Raw genomic sequence first — 7,500 nt, 5'->3', positions numbered from 1 at the left:
TGTGGGTGAACTCCCCTTTTTTCCTTTTTTTTTTCTTTTCTTTGTGTTGGGGTATGGATTTGGCCTTGACATTGAATGCTAAGATATCAGCTGATTGATTAGTTGATGAAGTGAAATGCCCGTAGAGTCTTTTTTTTAGAAAAGAGATTTTTTTTTTCTCTCTTGGACGAAGAGAAAAGGAAATAAAAAGAGTTTTTTCTTTACGAAAATGAGGGGAAAAGTAGTTAACATGCACGGGATGTGTTTATATGTTTCTTTGTGCCTTGAAAGACACAAATATAAGGGGGATACACAGATTATTTTTTTTTTATTGTGTTGGAGACATACTTTGAAATGCCGATGATTGTGTTGTATCTGTGTTGTGTGGCAATGGTGTTATGTCATGGTGTTGCATGCTGGAGAAATTGTATGTCATAGGATTCAGCAATACTGTGTATGCTATTTGAATTTCACCCTTACTTGAGATTTTTGCTATGGAGAGTTATTATTATTGTTATTATTAATAATTATTATACTTGAGATGTGTCACGGGAGGTTTGCTTAAGTATAATTATCATTACGGGAGAATTGTTTTACGAGAGATGAGATATTTCATGGGAGATTAGTTGATAATTATTACAGATAATTATTCAAGGAGAATTATTACAATGAATTAATGGGAGAAGTTTTGTGTTAATTAATTGTTGAGTTTTTGTAAATTTGGAGAATATTTCAGTGATTCACGGGGATGAGTTTTGCTGAATCTTGATGAATCTGACTGAATCTTGGTGAATTGTGTGAAATTTTGTTGAATTTTGTGCTGAATTTTTGGAGAATGGACAAGCATTAACATTGGTGATATTTTTTGTACTGATACTGATGATTTTGATGATAGCAATTTTTTTTGATGATTTTGTGATAATGATATTTCTGATACTGATTTTTTAAATACTAATACGTGGGCGTTTTAATGCTGTCAAGGGAGGTGAAATCTTTGTGATTATGGGAAGAACTAACAACACATTATTTTAGTTTTTTTTTTCTTTTTTTTGTTTTTTTTTTATGAGTTCAGCAGATAATTGCTTGACATCTAGTGAGTTACGGGAGATAGTTAATGGTCCGTTGATTTTTCTTTTCTCCTTTTTGGAAATTAGCCATCGCTGACAAGTTTTTTTACCAAGGGTGAATTTGAATTTATTTTTTCTCTCCAGTTAGTGTGAATATTGTCTCAGTTCATGACTTAGTGTCATTGTTCAGGAACGTGTTTGTGTTTTCAGCTATTAGATGCTGCACAAAGAGATTTATGGGAGAATTTTTGCACGTTTTGAATGCATACGTAATGGCACTACATTTTTTCTCTGGATATTTGTGTTCCAGAAATTGTGAGTTTTCTTGCACAATACATTAGTTGTATTTGTGACAAATTTGTGAGAGATAGGAAACTTGGTTAAGTTTTTCTAGTGGCTTATGTCGTAGTGCATATGGGGAAGTCTTTGCTTAGACACTGTGAGTTGGGAAATTCTGTTATAATGACTTGTGCACATGGGTGATTTTTTCTAGAATTTTTCTAGACAGTTTTATTTGCCGAGTTTTGCCCTTTTTTAGCAGTTATGCTAAACGGAGAGAGTTTTTATAGTACTATAACATTGAGTTATTCTCTGGAGAATTTGAGATAGAATTGAGATATAATTGAGATATATTATTTTGGAGAGATAATTGGAGGTATATATTGTTTTGGAGTTATATTTGAAAATATAATATATGGGTAATATATATTTTTGGCCATTTTTGATATTTGCCAATGTGATATGAGCTATGTTTAGTTCAATTATTTGCAGCCATCTTTGTTGCAAATGGAGACGCATATTTGGAGATTATGGGGCAATATTTGTGAGTATGTGAGTTAGTTGCCTTGAGTGCACATTTTTTGGAGCCTTGTTTGTTCCACACGGAGTTATTGGGGAAATAGAGGTAAATATTTTGTATTTGCCGAAATAGAGGTGATTATTCTCTATTCTTGGAGTGATGTCTTTTTTTTTACTGACATGTGGCTTTGGAGTAAATAAGAGAATAATATATGGGGTTGTTTATTAACCAAATGGAGGAAATATTTTTGATAAACCGGAGTGGTGTTATTATTGATATGATGTCTCATAATGGAGTTTGGCATTAATCTTGGGCGGGTGACCCTATTTTTTCGTGGTTATGGAGTTTTTTTTCTCGAGTCAAGAGAAGATTTCTGTGGTTCTTTTTTTTGATTTCGTGTCTATTTAGAGGCGAATGGCATTACTGCATTACGAGTCATATGGAGATGTGTGTGCATTTGTTATGTTCACAAGTGTGTTATTCTTGGAGAAATATAATTTGGGAAAAGTCATGTTGAGAGAATAAGTCTTCGAGACAAATTTTTGAACATATTAGTCATATCCTGGAGTTAATTCTGTGAAATGTGTCAGTTAGACCTTTTTTTTCTTGAGAATCATGAGTTTCCAAACTTATGTGTCTTACTAGACAATTTTGTGCTGTTGTTTGAGCATGCGTCCGCAGGCGATTTTTCTGCTGACAGGCGATGTGATAAGCCGTGTGATGAGCGTGTGTGATTCTTTTCCTCTGATGGTGACAGATCAGAATTTTTGCAATATCTGGAAAGTTGGCTATAGCATTTCACGAAAGCGCATGTGTGAGAGTTTGCTTTCTGGCAAATTCCGGGGCTTTACATGGAGCATTTCTTGGGGAAAACGCGGGAGTTATGCATATTATACATGTATTATGTGTTTTGTGATTGGGGAAATCTACTTGTGATTATTCCTTCTTTTTTTTTTTATTATTTTTCTTTCTTTTTCTATGAGAGATATGATTTGGGGATTGAGCTTAAGTAGCACTTTTTTTTTTGGACGGGAGATTTGATTTTACCGGGAGATGTGATTTTTCTGGGGTTGTTACTTACGTAAATGAGTTGACATAAGTCTCATTGTGATTAATTATTGAGCAGTAAAGGGGTTTTTTGCTGTTAAAAGTTGGAGATTTTTGCTGATTTTGTGAGTTGCTGTAAATATCAGAGCATTGCGAGAACATTTTTGGGTCTGGGTGTTACGTGATTCTTTCTTTCTTGAGCTTATTACGATTTTTTTTTTTTTTTTTTTTTTTTTTTTTTGTGAGCACGTTCGAGTTCGAAATGTGAGTGCAGAATTCCGTGGAGTTGCTGTGATTTCTGAGTTTGTGTGTGTCTGATGTGCGAGTTTGGGGAATTGAGTTGGAGAACTTGATGTTTTTTTCTTAGAGAGTTGCGATTAATGACTTGTCATTTTAGTAGTCATATAAGGGAGTTAATTGGGAGACGTCGGTTAGTATTTCTGACCTTTTGAGATCATTGTTTGATAGAGGTAGTTATGTTTGGGTTAATTTTCTTAGATTGACCAAAGACCTGACTGACATACTAACACCCAAAAGTCGTTCCCCGACACCAGCAAGTCGTCCACCAGCCGTGCAGAGAGGTTGCTGCCATGTTGCCCAGGGTGATTACAAGTATTTCCATGATGGGTGATCGCGAGAATTCTACAGCGTGTCTTTTGGGGATCTACAAGAAGCCGTGAGAGTCTTCTACGATGAGGAGGCATTCCGTCTTCCTACAGTTGCTACAGCCTGCTATAGCCTGTTGCTGTCTGTGCAGCTACTTGCAGACAAGCGAAGAGGGATATTCAAGAATCCTAATGCAGAAAATATGAGAGAAAATGCGTTTTGTGTTATTGGGATTAAAGCGTGATAAGACTTTATTTTATAATGCCAGAGACGTGCAGTTTTACTTATTTTGTTTTAAGCCGGCCAGTGTTTTGTATTAAAGCAATTTTGCTAGCGGGGGCTAGCATATAGGTGCGAGGCCCGAGCAATCTGTAAGGCATAGGGTTTTGATTAATAATATATTGTTCGTGCATTCTCTGTAACTTATGGAATGTGGAGGACAGGGCAGAGTAACGACCTGAGGGTAGCTGATCAATGAGATTTCTAGGGGGTGGCGTGAGATAAAAGTGCTTCAGTTCAGGAAGTCAATGTACGACAGTTTATGAACTCTTCCCAAAGTGCCTTTTGTGAAACTAGATGCAGCTAGAACCGCGAGGCGCTAGCGAACTGTGTGTTCGTATGGCGTGTGCGCCTCTTCTATTCATAATGTCTCACTAGCCAAGTTTATGGGGAAGACTTGCACAGATATTCGGGGGGAGGAAGGCGAAGCCATGATGGCAGATGCCAAAGTGTTTTTTATTTATCAGTGAGTGATATTCCGGTTGGGAATGGGTAAGTGTTACCTTTACTTTAGCCAAAGGGATGGCTTGTTTGATATCTTGTAAGATGTTCCATTTTATTAACTTTGTCTTTAAACTTGTGTGTGATACTTACCGGGATGTGTTCTGTATCTTTGGCAGACGGTTCTGGAAATACCGGGGAACTAAAAGACGTCCAAGGAGAGGTGTGGAATTTTTTGGGTGACTTGACAATGAGTTGTAGTTTTAAGTTAGTCTGTAAGACTGGATTACTTAGTTAATTGATTTAGTTATTCTTGTAAATAAACGTTATGTTATGATGCAACTCTCTCATTTTCATTACCTGTTAGAATGGAGAGAGAGAGAGAGAGAGAGAGAGAGAGAGAGAAGAGAGAGAGAGAGAGGCTGTGTATGTAATGGGGTGTGGGGGTCCTGCCTCCGTTTCGTGTCCACGCTTACCTTATGAATACTGGAGGGATAATCCCCCCCATTTTTATATATATATATATATCATATATATATATATATAATAATATATATATATATATATATATATATATATATATATATATATATACACTCAGTAGTTGGGCGGGTTTTCGGAAATCTTAGCTTAATAATGGGTAATATTGCCAAGACCAGGAAGAACATTGTTAATTAAACGAGCTTTCGAGGTATAAAACCTCTTCATCCTAGTCCCGAAAGCTCGTTTTATAAAGAATGTTCTTCCTGGTCTTGGCAATATTATTTATTATTAAGCTATATATATTAATTGGAAGTTGATAAACATAAATTCGCTCCCCACCCTCATTTATAATTAATTTATAATTCAGGGTTTGTCTTGCTTTTATTCCCAATACTATAAAAAAGGAAAAATAAACTTTGGGACAAATTTGCGAAGAATTCAGATAGTCTCTCCTTTGTCTCATCCCATTATCCACTTCTGGTTCAGTCCATCTTCTGATTCTTTATGTTTTACCATATTCATCACTATCCTAATATCCATCTTTTTTTAATGTGCGACTAAACATGGTCAAATACATAGGAAAACTATTGGAGACAAGAATTAAATAATGAAACTTAGGGATTTGAATGTGAGTTGATTTTGTGCAGAAAAAAGAAAACTTACTAGTGTTATTATTGCAGTATATTAGGGTATTTACTGTGACAAAAGTGAATGGACTGGATATGGAGGGCTGAGGGACAAGGAATAACTGTACTTCAGTAGTGCTAAGAAACTAAAGAGTTCGGGAAAGAGTAGAGCACTTCTGGTGAAAGGAAGACTATGCGGATGAATGGGAAAGTCCACCTCCATTGTCCAAGGACCTGATATGTGGGACTGATGTGCTGTGTTGTGATAGCAAGAGTATACAAAATGATAATAGTAGAAAGAAAAAGAATGAATGAGTTTCTTGGACTGTCTGCATTGATGGAGAACTGACGGAGTAGCTTCACGTTTATGGTTTCAGGATTAAATTAAAACTGATAGCTTCTTGAGGAAATATCTGAAATGGGCTTTAAATTTTCAAATGATTATCTTTCAGTGGAGGATATTCGTGAATATACTAGGGGAAGAGAAAAAGATGAGAAAATGTTTTTTGTTTTACTGCAGATTATATGGAATAGCAAGTTGATGAATGTTACGATGTGAAGAGGAGGGCCTAAAGGAATATATGATATTTGAGTAGTTCATTTGAAGTGGGGAATAGGTACGTTAATGGCAATAAAGTAGTCACTTAGGCAAATCAATACACAAAACTGTCTCAGAAGCCATTCGAAACAATAATAGGGCGAATAGAATGGAGATGCAGACTAGAAATGTTGTTTGTTTTTGTTTAATCTGCCCATCTTCCATTCCACCTCTGACGATGTTGTCTTCATTTAAATAATGGGACCCTGTCGGAGTGACTTGGTATCTTATTCATTTGCAAAGAATCATCTTTTTTACTTTGGTATATATTCTCTACTCTCTCGCAGTCTTAACGAGTCCTAATAATATTTCAAACTAATCTCTTGACGGTGATCCCCTTTATGCGTCTCTTTCATTTCTATCCTATCTTTTCCGTCTCTTTCTCCTCCCGCTTCCAACTTGCTAATGTTATTTTGTTGTTGTCTGAAGCAGAGACTATTATTTTCCCTTGCATAACGTCCGCATCTATGAAGTTCACTTTGGATTCATTCTTAGTTCGTTTACACTACCCTAGTTTTATATCAGTGTATAAAAAAATCTTACAACTGATGTCCATTTAATCTCATTTACTTAGCATTTCCCTTATCAAAAAGTGTGACGCCTCTCTTTAAAAAGTTTGATTTCGAGATGGAAGCAATTTGGTCGATTCCAGATGTCAAGATGTTTAACATCTTTTAAATGGCGGTTCTTACTGAACCGAAGCACCTGCGAGTATTTTCCAAGGAGATCAATACTCCTCATATTATTACTGTACAATATATATATATATATATATATATATATATATATATATATATATATATATATATATATATATATATATATATATATATATATATATATATATATATATATATATATAATATGTATGTATATATATATATATATATATATATATATATATATATATATATATATATATATATATTTATAAGGTTGTTATCCATCAGAAAAAAACTGACGTGAGAAAGTGTCTCTATTTTTAAAAAATTTCAAAGTGCTAATATTACCCGAGGTTATCAAGTCCTATTTTATAGGCATGCAATCTCAGCAATGAATTCCTTAGTTCTCCGATAACTTAGTAATTTTTTTATTCTATAGATGGTATAAATTTCCTTAGTCGATAAAGTGAATATGTTTTAGATTCAATATTATCACCTTATGATTTCATTTGCTCGTTCTACCTTTATTCGTAAGATATACTCAAGTTTTGAGGTTGGAGTATCTTCAGAAATAACACTCATAATAAACTTGATGTTAGTGAAATCATGGTACAAAATACAAAATCTTAGTAAGGGCATACCTCTGCCAGCATCAAATACCCATGAAAACATTGCTCCTATCGATCAGAAATTCTTAATATTCTTCATCAAAGCCAGATCCTACATGTTCCCAGGAGACAACGCCTAACCATCAATTTTTTCTTCCTAGAAATAATTGTCATATTCCAATATCTATGATCTCATTTCTAGTTACCTTAAATGGGATTATCTTAAAAACTCACCCATACCTTTTGTGTAATCTTGTTTACAGACAGACAAACAAACAAACAGAGAGACAAGCAAACAAAGCAAG

The sequence above is a fragment of the Macrobrachium nipponense genome, chromosome 17 (genome assembly GCF_015104395.2).
Source record: "Macrobrachium nipponense isolate FS-2020 chromosome 17, ASM1510439v2, whole genome shotgun sequence".
Lineage (NCBI taxonomy): Eukaryota > Metazoa > Arthropoda > Malacostraca > Decapoda > Palaemonidae > Macrobrachium > Macrobrachium nipponense.
This window is presented reverse-complemented; position numbering follows the sequence as displayed.